The sequence below is a fragment of the Ranitomeya variabilis genome, chromosome 5 (genome assembly GCF_051348905.1).
Source record: "Ranitomeya variabilis isolate aRanVar5 chromosome 5, aRanVar5.hap1, whole genome shotgun sequence".
NCBI lineage: Eukaryota > Metazoa > Chordata > Amphibia > Anura > Dendrobatidae > Ranitomeya > Ranitomeya variabilis.
In genome coordinates this window covers 89,328,940-89,342,477 of record NC_135236.1, presented here as the reverse complement: position 1 = coordinate 89,342,477, position 13,538 = coordinate 89,328,940, and the positions used below count along the sequence as shown (strand labels likewise).

The window sequence follows — 13,538 nt, the reverse complement described above, 5'->3', positions numbered from 1 at the left end:
TGAATTCAGGGGCTGCAGGGTCATCTGTGACATCACCTTTTGGGATTCCTAGATCCTGTGTTAACAGCTGCGTAAAGAGGTGTTGTCAGTCTTTGTAAACATACCTCTGATATTAAGCAAAACTGCTCTAGAACGACAGGATGTTTGAGTCCAAAATATTCCCAGTGGCCAGGGTGAAAATTGAAAGATTACTCATTTTGTTTTGTAAGAAAGAACATGATATGAAAAAAAGAACGTTGTCCAAAATGTTTCAAAAACCGTTTACATTTTTCAATTATAATTTTTGATTTTGATATTTGCCAATATTGTGTGGTTGAAAGCATATCCATATCTTAGAAAAGATACTCTTTGTTATTTGGGTCATAAATGACGATGCAAACAATTAAGATGCTATGTTTGTCGGCCCCACACAATTGCGTGTTAACACTTCTCTCAGTACATGGAAAGGATCGTTGTAAAGGGTAGAGGTTTGCAAGAACTAATTTACAAAGAAACAACACAAGGAGAACAGTTTACACCTGCACCATCAACCTTCCATGAGAAACTGTTGGAAAGGGAAATCAACAAGCACCCCAGATGGGACTTGAACCCACAATCCCTGGCTTAGGAGGCCAGTGCCTTATCCATTAGGCCACTGGGGCTTGATGAAGTAGCTTAAAAATCCAGACTTTCTTTGGTTACCACAAGAGTGAATCACTCACTTTTGATTGAGTTATCAAGAACGATCTTGTACTTTTGAACTCCAAATTGAAACAAACCGTCCGAATGCACATGCATCTTTATTTTAGAAGAGAGCCAAGGCTAACTTTGTCGGGTCACTGTACGTTATTAATGCCGATGATGGAAAGTTTATTGGACTGCCAGAAGCCTGAAAAACTAAATAGATATCTTCCACATTTCCCTTTCAATTATGACACCAGATTACGGTGGGACTCAATAGACTTGTCCAACCTGCGGCAATTTAAAAAAATACAAAAATTTAAACAACAAATATCTCGTTGAAATTTCTCTCTTAATCTTGACACTAGATCATGAACCGATTCAACGACTTCAGTAGTAAAAAATACAAAACGAAGGCAAGAATAGAATGATCCAGGTGAGGGTCGAACTCACAACCTCGGCATCACTCGACAGTTACTGTTTTATAAGTACCGCGCGCTGACCGATTGCGCCACTGGAGCTGACTAGGTACACCGCTATGACATAAATTTGATTAAAAAAAAAAATTGAAATGGGATAGTTCTTCAGAAAATTAATGATTGCTTACAACAGGTTTCTAAGGTTTTATTATAATGTTTGACAATATATATTTTACCATATCACAATCTTTATTAAAAATGAAAATGAGAAATTTATACACTGGACGCTGGGTCATTTTAGACTCAAACATCCTGTTTTTTTTTTTGTTTTTTTTTTCTTCAGGAAATGCGCACTTACATTTGCTGCAATGAACAGACATTGACGATATAAAAAATTCTTCTGAATTCAGGGGCTGCAGGGTCATCTGTGACATCACCTTTTGTGATTCCTAGATCCTGTGTTAACAGCTGCGTAAAGAGGTGTTGTCAGTCTTTGTAACCATACCTCTGATATTAAGCAAAACTGCTCTAGAACGACAGGATGTTTGAGTCCAAAATATTCCCAGTGGCCAGGGTGAAAATTGAAAGATTACTCATTTTGTTTTGTAAGAAAGAACATGATATGAAAAAAAGAACGTTGTCCAAAATGTTTCAAAAACCGTTTACATTTTTCAATTATAATTTTTGATTTTGATATTTGCCAATATTGTGTGGTTGAAAGCATATCCATATCTTAGAAAAGATACTCTTTGTTATTTGGGTCATAAATGACGATGCAAACAATTAAGATGCTATGTTTGTCGGCCCCACACAATTGCGTGTTAACACTTCTCTCAGTACATGGAAAGGATCGTTGTAAAGGGTAGAGGTTTGCAAGAACTAATTTACAAAGAAACAACACAAGGAGAACAGTTTACACCTGCACCATCAACCTTCCATGAGAAACTGTTGGAAAGGGAAATCAACAAGCACCCCAGATGGGACTTGAACCCACAATCCCTGGCTTAGGAGGCCAGTGCCTTATCCATTAGGCCACTGGGGCTTGATGAAGTAGCTTAAAAATCCAGACTTTCTTTGGTTACCACAAGAGTGAATCACTCACTTTTGATTGAGTTATCAAGAACGATCTTGTACTTTTGAACTCCAAATTGAAACAAACCGTCCGAATGCACATGCATCTTTATTTTAGAAGAGAGCCAGGGCTAACTTTGTCGGGTCACTGTACGTTATTAATGCCGATGATGGAAAGTTTATTGGACTGCCAGAAGCCTGAAAAACTAAATAGATATCTTCCACATTTCCCTTTCAATTATGACACCAGATTACGGTGGGACTCAATAGACTTGTCCAACCTGCGGCAATTTAAAAAAATACAAAAATTTAAACAACAAATATCTCGTTGAAATTTCTCTCTTAATCTTGACACTAGATCATGAACCGATTCAACGACTTCAGTAGTAAAAAATACAAAACGAAGGCAAGAATAGAATGATCCAGGTGAGGGTCGAACTCACAACCTCGGCATCACTCGACAGTTACTGCTTTATAAGTACCGCGCGCTGACCGATTGCGCCACTGGAGCTGACTGGGTACACCGCTATGACATAAATTTGATTAAAAAAAAAAATTGAAATGGGATAGTTCTTCAGAAAATTAATGATTGCTTACAACAGGTTTCTAAGGTTTTATTATAATGTTTGACAATAAATATTTTACCATATCACAATCTTTATTAAAAATGAAAATGAGAAATTTATACACTGGACGCTGGGTCATTTTAGACTCAAACATCCTGTTTTTTTTTTTGTTTTTTTTTTCTTCAGGAAATGCGCACTTACATTTGCTGCAATGAACAGACATTGACGATATAAAAAATTCTTCTGAATTCAGGGGCTGCAGGGTCATCTGTGACATCACCTTTTGTGATTCCTAGATCCTGTGTTAACAGCTGCGTACAGAGGTGTTGTCAGTCTTTGTAACCATACCTCTGATATTAAGCAAAACTGCTCTAGAACGACAGGATGTTTGAGTCCAAAATATTCCCAGTGGCCAGGGTGAAAATTGAAAGATTACTCATTTTGTTTTGTAAGAAAGAACATGATATGAAAAAAAGAACGTTGTCCAAAATGTTTCAAAAACCGTTTACATTTTTCAATTATAATTTTTGATTTTGATATTTGCCAATATTGTGTGGTTGAAAGCATATCCATATCTTAGAAAAGATACTCTTTGTTATTTGGGTCATAAATGACGATGCAAACAATTAAGATGCTATGTTTGTCGGCCCCACACAATTGCGTGTTAACACTTCTCTCAGTACATGGAAAGGATCGTTGTAAAGGGTAGAGGTTTGCAAGAACTAATTTACAAAGAAACAACACAAGGAGAACAGTTTACACCTGCACCATCAACCTTCCATGAGAAACTGTTGGAAAGGGAAATCAACAAGCACCCCAGATGGGACTTGAACCCACAATCCCTGGCTTAGGAGGCCAGTGCCTTATCCATTAGGCCACTGGGGCTTGATGGAGTAGCTTAAAAATCCAGACTTTCTTTGGTTACCACAAGAGTGAATCACTCACTTTTGATTGAGTTATCAAGGACGATCTTGTACGTTTGAACTCCAAATTGAAACAAACCGTCCGAATGCACATGCATCTTTATTTTAGAAGAGAGCCAGGGCTAACTTTGTCGGGTCACTGTACGTTATCAATGCCGATGATGGAAAGTTTATTGGACTGCCAGAAGCCTGAAAAACTAAATAGATATCTTCCACATTTCCCTTTCAATTATGACACCAGATTACGGTGGGACTCAATAGACTTGTCCAACCTGCGGCAATTTAAAAAAATACAAAAATTTAAACAACAAATATCTCGTTGAAATTTCTCTCTTAATCTTGACACTAGATCATGAACCGATTCAACGACTTCAGTAGTAAAAAATACAAAACGAAGGCAAGAATAGAATGCTCCAGGTGAGGGTCGAACTCACAACCTCGGCATCACTCGACAGTTACTGCTTTATAAGTACCGCGCGCTGACCGATTGCGCCACTGGAGCTGACTGGGTACACCGCTATGACATAAATTTGATTAAAAAAAAAAATTGAAATGGGATAGTTCTTCAGAAAATTAATGATTGCTTACAACAGGTTTCTAAGGTTTTATTATAATGTTTGACGATAAATATTTTACCATATCACAATCTTTATTAAAAATGAAAATGAGAAATTTATACACTGGACGCTGGGTCATTTTAGACTCAAACATCCTGTTTTTTTTTTTGTTTTTTTTTTCTTCAGGAAATGCGCACTTACATTTGCTGCAATGAACAGACATTGACGATATAAAAAATTCTTCTGAATTCAGGGGCTGCAGGGTCATCTGTGACATCACCTTTTGTGATTCCTAGATCCTGTGTTAACAGCTGCGTACAGAGGTGTTGTCAGTCTTTGTAACCATACCTCTGATATTAAGCAAAACTGCTCTAGAACGATAGGATGTTTGAGTCCAAAATATTCCCAGTGGCCAGGGTGAAAATTGAAAGATTACTCATTTTGTTTTGTAAGAAAGAACATGATATGAAAAAAAGAACGTTGTCCAAAATGTTTCAAAAACCGTTTACATTTTTCAATTATAATTTTTGATTTTGATATTTGCCAATATTGTGTGGTTGAAAGCATATCCATATCTTAGAAAAGATACTCTTTGTTATTTGGGTCATAAATGACGATGCAAACAATTAAGATGCTATGTTTGTCAGCCCCACACAATTGCGTGTTAACACTTCTCTCAGTACATGGAAAGGATCGTTGTAAAGGGTAGAGGTTTGCAAGAACTAATTTACAAAGAAACAACACAAGGAGAACAGTTTACACCTGCACCATCAACCTTCCATGAGAAACTGTTGGAAAGGGAAATCAACAAGCACCCCAGATGGGACTTGAACCCACAATCCCTGGCTTAGGAGGCCAGTGCCTTATCCATTAGGCCACTGGGGCTTGATGGAGTAGCTTAAAAATCCAGACTTTCTTTGGTTACCACAAGAGTGAATCACTCACTTTTGATTGAGTTATCAAGGACGATCTTGTACGTTTGAACTCCAAATTGAAACAAACCGTCCGAATGCACATGCATCTTTATTTTAGAAGAGAGCCAGGGCTAACTTTGTCGGGTCACTGTACGTTATCAATGCCGATGATGGAAAGTTTATTGGACTGCCAGAAGCCTGAAAAACTAAATAGATATCTTCCACATTTCCCTTTCAATTATGACACCAGATTACGGTGGGACTCAATAGACTTGTCCAACCTGCGGCAATTTAAAAAAATACAAAAATTTAAACAACAAATATCTCGTTGAAATTTCTCTCTTAATCTTGACACTAGATCATGAACCGATTCAACGACTTCAGTAGTAAAAAATACAAAACGAAGGCAAGAATAGAATGCTCCAGGTGAGGGTCGAACTCACAACCTCGGCATCACTCGACAGTTACTGCTTTATAAATACCGCGCGCTGACCGATTGCGCCACTGGAGCTGACTGGGTACACCGCTATGACATAAATTTGATTAAAAAAAAAAATTGAAATGGGATAGTTCTTCAGAAAATTAATGATTGCTTACAACAGGTTTCTAAGGTTTTATTATAATGTTTGACAATAAATATTTTACCATATCACAATCTTTATTAAAAATGAAAATGAGAAATTTATACACTGGACGCTGGGTCATTTTAGACTCAAACATCCTGTTTTTTTTTTTGTTTTTTTTTTCTTCAGGAAATGCGCACTTACATTTGCTGCAATGAACAGACATTGACGATATAAAAAATTCTTCTGAATTCAGGGGCTGCAGGGTCATCTGTGACATCACCTTTTGTGATTCCTAGATCCTGTGTTAACAGCTGCGTACAGAGGTGTTGTCAGTCTTTGTAACCATACCTCTGATATTAAGCAAAACTGCTCTAGAACGACAGGATGTTTGAGTCCAAAATATTCCCAGTGGCCAGGGTGAAAATTGAAAGATTACTCATTTTGTTTTGTAAGAAAGAACATGATATGAAAAAAAGAACGTTGTCCAAAATGTTTCAAAAACCGTTTATATTTTTCAATTATAATTTTTGATTTTGATATTTGCCAATATTGTGTGGTTGAAAGCATATCCATATCTTAGAAAAGATACTCTTTGTTATTTGGGTCATAAATGACGATGCAAACAATTAAGATGCTATGTTTGTCGGCCCCACACAATTGCGTGTTAACACTTCTCTCAGTACATGGAAAGGATCGTTGTAAAGGGTAGAGGTTTGCAAGAACTAATTTACAAAGAAACAACACAAGGAGAACAGTTTACACCTGCACCATCAACCTTCCATGAGAAACTGTTGGAAAGGGAAATCAACAAGCACCCCAGATGGGACTTGAACCCACAATCCCTGGCTTAGGAGGACAGTGCCTTATCCATTAGGCCACTGGGGCTTGATGAAGTAGCTTAAAAATCCAGACTTTCTTTGGTTACCACAAGAGTGAATCACTCACTTTTGATTGAGTTATCAAGAACGATCTTGTACTTTTGAACTCCAAATTGAAACAAACCGTCCGAATGCACATGCATCTTTATTTTAGAAGAGAGCCAGGGCTAACTTTGTCGGGTCACTGTACGTTATTAATGCCGATGATGGAAAGTTTATTGGACTGCCAGAAGCCTGAAAAACTAAATAGATATCTTCCACATTTCCCTTTCAATTATGACACCAGATTACGGTGGGACTCAATAGACTTGTCCAACCTGCGGCAATTTAAAAAAATACAAAAATTTAAACAACAAATATCTCGTTGAAATTTCTCTCTTAATCTTGACACTAGATCATGAACCGATTCAATGACTTCAGTAGTAAAAAATACAAAACGAAGGCAAGAATAGAATGCTCCAGGTGAGGGTCAAACTCACAACCTCGGCATCACTCGACAGTTACTGCTTTATAAGTACCGCGCGCTGACCGATTGCGCCACTGGAGCTGACTGGGTACACCGCTATGACATAAATTTGATTAAAAAAAAAAATTGAAATGGGATAGTTCTTCAGAAAATTAATGATTGCTTACAACAGGTTTCTAAGGTTTTATTATAATGTTTGACAATAAATATTTTACCATATCACAATCTTTATTAAAAATGAAAATGAGAAATTTATACACTGGACGCTGGGTCATTTTAGACTCAAACATCCTGTTTTTTTGTTTGTTTTTTTTTTCTTCAGGAAATGCGCACTTACATTTGCTGCAATGAACAGACATTGACGATATAAAAAATTCTTCTGAATTCAGGGGCTGCAGGGTCATCTGTGACATCACCTTTTGTGATTCCTAGATCCTGTGTTAACAGCTGCGTACAGAGGTGTTGTCAGTCTTTGTAACCATACCTCTGATATTAAGCAAAACTGCTCTAGAACGACAGGATGTTTGAGTCCAAAATATTCCCAGTGGCCAGGGTGAAAATTGAAAGATTACTCATTTTGTTTTGTAAGAAAGAACATGATATGAAAAAAAGAACGTTGTCCAAAATGTTTCAAAAACCGTTTACATTTTTCAATTATAATTTTTGATTTTGATATTTGCCAATATTGTGTGGTTGAAAGCATATCCATATCTTAGAAAAGATACTCTTTGTTATTTGGGTCATAAATGACGATGCAAACAATTAAGATGCTATGTTTGTCGGCCCCACACAATTGCGTGTTAACACTTCTCTCAGTACATGGAAAGGATCGTTGTAAAGGGTAGAGGTTTGCAAGAACTAATTTACAAAGAAACAACACAAGGAGAACAGTTTACACCTGCACCATCAACCTTCCATGAGAAACTGTTGGAAAGGGAAATCAACAAGCACCCCAGATGGGACTTGAACCCACAATCCCTGGCTTAGGAGGCCAGTGCCTTATCCATTAGGCCACTGGGGCTTGATGGAGTAGCTTAAAAATCCAGACTTTCTTTGGTTACCACAAGAGTGAATCACTCACTTTTGATTGAGTTATCAAGGACGATCTTGTACGTTTGAACTCCAAATTGAAACAAACCGTCCGAATGCACATGCATCTTTATTTTAGAAGAGAGCCAGGGCTAACTTTGTCGGGTCACTGTACGTTATCAATGCCGATGATGGAAAGTTTATTGGACTGCCAGAAGCCTGAAAAACTAAATAGATATCTTCCACATTTCCCTTTCAATTATGACACCAGATTACGGTGGGACTCAATAGACTTGTCCAACCTGCGGCAATTTAAAAAAATACAAAAATTTAAACAACAAATATCTCGTTGAAATTTCTCTCTTAATCTTGACACTAGATCATGAACCGATTCAACGACTTCAGTAGTAAAAAATACAAAACGAAGGCAAGAATAGAATGCTCCAGGTGAGGGTCGAACTCACAACCTCGGCATCACTCGACAGTTACTGCTTTATAAGTACCGCGCGCTGACCGATTGCGCCACTGGAGCTGACTGGGTACAACGCTATGACATAAATTTGATTAAAAAAAAAATTGAAATGGGATAGTTCTTCAGAAAATTAATGATTGCTTACAACAGGTTTCTAAGGTTTTATTATAATGTTTGACAATATATATTTTGCCATATCACAATCTTTATTAAAAATGAAAATGAGAAATTTATACACTGGACGCTGGGTCATTTTAGACTCAAACATCCTGTTTTTTTTTTTGTTTTTTTTTTCTTCAGGAAATGCGCACTTACATTTGCTGCAATGAACAGACATTGACGATATAAAAAATTCTTCTGAATTCAGGGGCTGCAGGGTCATCTGTGACATCACCTTTTGGGATTCCTAGATCCTGTGTTAACAGCTGCGTAAAGAGGTGTTGTCAGTCTTTGTAAACATACCTCTGATATTAAGCAAAACTGCTCTAGAACGACAGGATGTTTGAGTCCAAAATATTCCCAGTGGCCAGGGTGAAAATTGAAAGATTACTCATTTTGTTTTGTAAGAAAGAACATGATATGAAAAAAAGAACGTTGTCCAAAATGTTTCAAAAACCGTTTACATTTTTCAATTATAATTTTTGATTTTGATATTTGCCAATATTGTGTGGTTGAAAGCATATCCATATCTTAGAAAAGATACTCTTTGTTATTTGGGTCATAAATGACGATGCAAACAATTAAGATGCTATGTTTGTCGGCCCCACACAATTGCGTGTTAACACTTCTCTCAGTACATGGAAAGGATCGTTGTAAAGGGTAGAGGTTTGCAAGAACTAATTTACAAAGAAACAACACAAGGAGAACAGTTTACACCTGCACCATCAACCTTCCATGAGAAACTGTTGGAAAGGGAAATCAACAAGCACCCCAGATGGGACTTGAACCCACAATCCCTGGCTTAGGAGGCCAGTGCCTTATCCATTAGGCCACTGGGGCTTGATGAAGTAGCTTAAAAATCCAGACTTTCTTTGGTTACCACAAGAGTGAATCACTCACTTTTGATTGAGTTATCAAGAACGATCTTGTACTTTTGAACTCCAAATTGAAACAAACCGTCCGAATGCACATGCATCTTTATTTTAGAAGAGAGCCAAGGCTAACTTTGTCGGGTCACTGTACGTTATTAATGCCGATGATGGAAAGTTTATTGGACTGCCAGAAGCCTGAAAAACTAAATAGATATCTTCCACATTTCCCTTTCAATTATGACACCAGATTACGGTGGGACTCAATAGACTTGTCCAACCTGCGGCAATTTAAAAAAATACAAAAATTTAAACAACAAATATCTCGTTGAAATTTCTCTCTTAATCTTGACACTAGATCATGAACCGATTCAACGACTTCAGTAGTAAAAAATACAAAACGAAGGCAAGAATAGAATGATCCAGGTGAGGGTCGAACTCACAACCTCGGCATCACTCGACAGTTACTGTTTTATAAGTACCGCGCGCTGACCGATTGCGCCACTGGAGCTGACTAGGTACACCGCTATGACATAAATTTGATTAAAAAAAAAAATTGAAATGGGATAGTTCTTCAGAAAATTAATGATTGCTTACAACAGGTTTCTAAGGTTTTATTATAATGTTTGACAATATATATTTTACCATATCACAATCTTTATTAAAAATGAAAATGAGAAATTTATACACTGGACGCTGGGTCATTTTAGACTCAAACATCCTGTTTTTTTTTTTGTTTTTTTTTTCTTCAGGAAATGCGCACTTACATTTGCTGCAATGAACAGACATTGACGATATAAAAAATTCTTCTGAATTCAGGGGCTGCAGGGTCATCTGTGACATCACCTTTTGTGATTCCTAGATCCTGTGTTAACAGCTGCGTAAAGAGGTGTTGTCAGTCTTTGTAACCATACCTCTGATATTAAGCAAAACTGCTCTAGAACGACAGGATGTTTGAGTCCAAAATATTCCCAGTGGCCAGGGTGAAAATTGAAAGATTACTCATTTTGTTTTGTAAGAAAGAACATGATATGAAAAAAAGAACGTTGTCCAAAATGTTTCAAAAACCGTTTACATTTTTCAATTATAATTTTTGATTTTGATATTTGCCAATATTGTGTGGTTGAAAGCATATCCATATCTTAGAAAAGATACTCTTTGTTATTTGGGTCATAAATGACGATGCAAACAATTAAGATGCTATGTTTGTCGGCCCCACACAATTGCGTGTTAACACTTCTCTCAGTACATGGAAAGGATCGTTGTAAAGGGTAGAGGTTTGCAAGAACTAATTTACAAAGAAACAACACAAGGAGAACAGTTTACACCTGCACCATCAACCTTCCATGAGAAACTGTTGGAAAGGGAAATCAACAAGCACCCCAGATGGGACTTGAACCCACAATCCCTGGCTTAGGAGGCCAGTGCCTTATCCATTAGGCCACTGGGGCTTGATGAAGTAGCTTAAAAATCCAGACTTTCTTTGGTTACCACAAGAGTGAATCACTCACTTTTGATTGAGTTATCAAGAACGATCTTGTACTTTTGAACTCCAAATTGAAACAAACCGTCCGAATGCACATGCATCTTTATTTTAGAAGAGAGCCAGGGCTAACTTTGTCGGGTCACTGTACGTTATTAATGCCGATGATGGAAAGTTTATTGGACTGCCAGAAGCCTGAAAAACTAAATAGATATCTTCCACATTTCCCTTTCAATTATGACACCAGATTACAGTGGGACTCAATAGACTTGTCCAACCTGCGGCAATTTAAAAAAATACAAAAATTTAAACAACAAATATCTCGTTGAAATTTCTCTCTTAATCTTGACACTAGATCATGAACCGATTCAACGACTTCAGTAGTAAAAAATACAAAACGAAGGCAAGAATAGAATGATCCAGGTGAGGGTCGAACTCACAACCTCGGCATCACTCGACAGTTACTGCTTTATAAGTACCGCGCGCTGACCGATTGCGCCACTGGAGCTGACTGGGTACACCGCTATGACATAAATTTGATTAAAAAAAAAAATTGAAATGGGATAGTTCTTCAGAAAATTAATGATTGCTTACAACAGGTTTCTAAGGTTTTATTATAATGTTTGACAATAAATATTTTACCATATCACAATCTTTATTAAAAATGAAAATGAGAAATTTATACACTGGACGCTGGGTCATTTTAGACTCAAACATCCTGTTTTTTTTTTTGTTTTTTTTTTCTTCAGGAAATGCGCACTTACATTTGCTGCAATGAACAGACATTGACGATATAAAAAATTCTTCTGAATTCAGGGGCTGCAGGGTCATCTGTGACATCACCTTTTGTGATTCCTAGATCCTGTGTTAACAGCTGCGTACAGAGGTGTTGTCAGTCTTTGTAACCATACCTCTGATATTAAGCAAAACTGCTCTAGAACGACAGGATGTTTGAGTCCAAAATATTCCCAGTGGCCAGGGTGAAAATTGAAAGATTACTCATTTTGTTTTGTAAGAAAGAACATGATATGAAAAAAAGAACGTTGTCCAAAATGTTTCAAAAACCGTTTACATTTTTCAATTATAATTTTTGATTTTGATATTTGCCAATATTGTGTGGTTGAAAGCATATCCATATCTTAGAAAAGATACTCTTTGTTATTTGGGTCATAAATGACGATGCAAACAATTAAGATGCTATGTTTGTCGGCCCCACACAATTGCGTGTTAACACTTCTCTCAGTACATGGAAAGGATCGTTGTAAAGGGTAGAGGTTTGCAAGAACTAATTTACAAAGAAACAACACAAGGAGAACAGTTTACACCTGCACCATCAACCTTCCATGAGAAACTGTTGGAAAGGGAAATCAACAAGCACCCCAGATGGGACTTGAACCCACAATCCCTGGCTTAGGAGGCCAGTGCCTTATCCATTAGGCCACTGGGGCTTGATGGAGTAGCTTAAAAATCCAGACTTTCTTTGGTTACCACAAGAGTGAATCACTCACTTTTGATTGAGTTATCAAGGACGATCTTGTACGTTTGAACTCCAAATTGAAACAAACCGTCCGAATGCACATGCATCTTTATTTTAGAAGAGAGCCAGGGCTAACTTTGTCGGGTCACTGTACGTTATCAATGCCGATGATGGAAAGTTTATTGGACTGCCAGAAGCCTGAAAAACTAAATAGATATCTTCCACATTTCCCTTTCAATTATGACACCAGATTACGGTGGGACTCAATAGACTTGTCCAACCTGCGGCAATTTAAAAAAATACAAAAATTTAAACAACAAATATCTCGTTGAAATTTCTCTCTTAATCTTGACACTAGATCATGAACCGATTCAACGACTTCAGTAGTAAAAAATACAAAACGAAGGCAAGAATAGAATGCTCCAGGTGAGGGTCGAACTCACAACCTCGGCATCACTCGACAGTTACTGCTTTATAAGTACCGCGCGCTGACCGATTGCGCCACTGGAGCTGACTGGGTACACCGCTATGACATAAATTTGATTAAAAAAAAAAATTGAAATGGGATAGTTCTTCAGAAAATTAATGATTGCTTACAACAGGTTTCTAAGGTTTTATTATAATGTTTGACGATAAATATTTTACCATATCACAATCTTTATTAAAAATGAAAATGAGAAATTTATACACTGGACGCTGGGTCATTTTAGACTCAAACATCCTGTTTTTTTTTTTGTTTTTTTTTTCTTCAGGAAATGCGCACTTACATTTGCTGCAATGAACAGACATTGACGATATAAAAAATTCTTCTGAATTCAGGGGCTGCAGGGTCATCTGTGACATCACCTTTTGTGATTCCTAGATCCTGTGTTAACAGCTGCGTACAGAGGTGTTGTCAGTCTTTGTAACCATACCTCTGATATTAAGCAAAACTGCTCTAGAACGACAGGATGTTTGAGTCCAAAATATTCCCAGTGGCCAGGGTGAAAATTGAAAGATTACTCATTTTGTTTTGTAAGAAAGAACATG

The 13,538-nt window shown here is 37.2% G+C and overlaps 18 non-coding genes across 18 annotated transcripts; all 18 read right to left on the bottom strand.

Annotated features, from left to right (window-relative positions):
* Positions 1-568: 568 nt before the first annotated feature.
* On the bottom strand, positions 569-641 carry TRNAR-CCU (transfer RNA arginine (anticodon CCU)). The gene has a single exon. It is a non-coding gene; the product is annotated as a tRNA-Arg (tRNA).
* Positions 642-1,088: 447 nt separating this feature from the next.
* Positions 1,089-1,181, bottom strand: TRNAI-UAU (transfer RNA isoleucine (anticodon UAU)). Its single transcript is given in 2 exon segments — positions 1,089-1,124; positions 1,144-1,181. It is a non-coding gene; the product is annotated as a tRNA-Ile (tRNA).
* Positions 1,182-2,048: 867 nt separating this feature from the next.
* Positions 2,049-2,121, bottom strand: TRNAR-CCU (transfer RNA arginine (anticodon CCU)). Its single transcript has one exon. It is a non-coding gene; the product is annotated as a tRNA-Arg (tRNA).
* A 447-nt stretch (positions 2,122-2,568) lies between these two features.
* TRNAI-UAU (transfer RNA isoleucine (anticodon UAU)) lies at positions 2,569-2,661 on the bottom strand. Its single transcript is given in 2 exon segments — positions 2,569-2,604; positions 2,624-2,661. It is a non-coding gene; the product is annotated as a tRNA-Ile (tRNA).
* Positions 2,662-3,528: 867 nt separating this feature from the next.
* On the bottom strand, positions 3,529-3,601 carry TRNAR-CCU (transfer RNA arginine (anticodon CCU)). The gene has a single exon. It is a non-coding gene; the product is annotated as a tRNA-Arg (tRNA).
* Positions 3,602-4,048: 447 nt separating this feature from the next.
* Positions 4,049-4,141, bottom strand: TRNAI-UAU (transfer RNA isoleucine (anticodon UAU)). The gene is given in 2 exon segments: positions 4,049-4,084; positions 4,104-4,141. It is a non-coding gene; the product is annotated as a tRNA-Ile (tRNA).
* Positions 4,142-5,008: 867 nt separating this feature from the next.
* TRNAR-CCU (transfer RNA arginine (anticodon CCU)) lies at positions 5,009-5,081 on the bottom strand. The gene has a single exon. It is a non-coding gene; the product is annotated as a tRNA-Arg (tRNA).
* A 447-nt stretch (positions 5,082-5,528) lies between these two features.
* On the bottom strand, positions 5,529-5,621 carry TRNAI-UAU (transfer RNA isoleucine (anticodon UAU)). Its single transcript is given in 2 exon segments — positions 5,529-5,564; positions 5,584-5,621. It is a non-coding gene; the product is annotated as a tRNA-Ile (tRNA).
* An 867-nt stretch (positions 5,622-6,488) lies between these two features.
* TRNAR-CCU (transfer RNA arginine (anticodon CCU)) lies at positions 6,489-6,561 on the bottom strand. Its single transcript has one exon. It is a non-coding gene; the product is annotated as a tRNA-Arg (tRNA).
* A 447-nt stretch (positions 6,562-7,008) lies between these two features.
* Positions 7,009-7,101, bottom strand: TRNAI-UAU (transfer RNA isoleucine (anticodon UAU)). Its single transcript is given in 2 exon segments — positions 7,009-7,044; positions 7,064-7,101. It is a non-coding gene; the product is annotated as a tRNA-Ile (tRNA).
* An 867-nt stretch (positions 7,102-7,968) lies between these two features.
* TRNAR-CCU (transfer RNA arginine (anticodon CCU)) lies at positions 7,969-8,041 on the bottom strand. Its single transcript has one exon. It is a non-coding gene; the product is annotated as a tRNA-Arg (tRNA).
* A 447-nt stretch (positions 8,042-8,488) lies between these two features.
* TRNAI-UAU (transfer RNA isoleucine (anticodon UAU)) lies at positions 8,489-8,581 on the bottom strand. The gene is given in 2 exon segments: positions 8,489-8,524; positions 8,544-8,581. It is a non-coding gene; the product is annotated as a tRNA-Ile (tRNA).
* An 866-nt stretch (positions 8,582-9,447) lies between these two features.
* On the bottom strand, positions 9,448-9,520 carry TRNAR-CCU (transfer RNA arginine (anticodon CCU)). Its single transcript has one exon. It is a non-coding gene; the product is annotated as a tRNA-Arg (tRNA).
* A 447-nt stretch (positions 9,521-9,967) lies between these two features.
* On the bottom strand, positions 9,968-10,060 carry TRNAI-UAU (transfer RNA isoleucine (anticodon UAU)). Its single transcript is given in 2 exon segments — positions 9,968-10,003; positions 10,023-10,060. It is a non-coding gene; the product is annotated as a tRNA-Ile (tRNA).
* Positions 10,061-10,927: 867 nt separating this feature from the next.
* Positions 10,928-11,000, bottom strand: TRNAR-CCU (transfer RNA arginine (anticodon CCU)). Its single transcript has one exon. It is a non-coding gene; the product is annotated as a tRNA-Arg (tRNA).
* Positions 11,001-11,447: 447 nt separating this feature from the next.
* Positions 11,448-11,540, bottom strand: TRNAI-UAU (transfer RNA isoleucine (anticodon UAU)). Its single transcript is given in 2 exon segments — positions 11,448-11,483; positions 11,503-11,540. It is a non-coding gene; the product is annotated as a tRNA-Ile (tRNA).
* Positions 11,541-12,407: 867 nt separating this feature from the next.
* TRNAR-CCU (transfer RNA arginine (anticodon CCU)) lies at positions 12,408-12,480 on the bottom strand. The gene has a single exon. It is a non-coding gene; the product is annotated as a tRNA-Arg (tRNA).
* A 447-nt stretch (positions 12,481-12,927) lies between these two features.
* Positions 12,928-13,020, bottom strand: TRNAI-UAU (transfer RNA isoleucine (anticodon UAU)). The gene is given in 2 exon segments: positions 12,928-12,963; positions 12,983-13,020. It is a non-coding gene; the product is annotated as a tRNA-Ile (tRNA).
* Between the last annotated feature and the right edge of the window lie 518 nt (positions 13,021-13,538).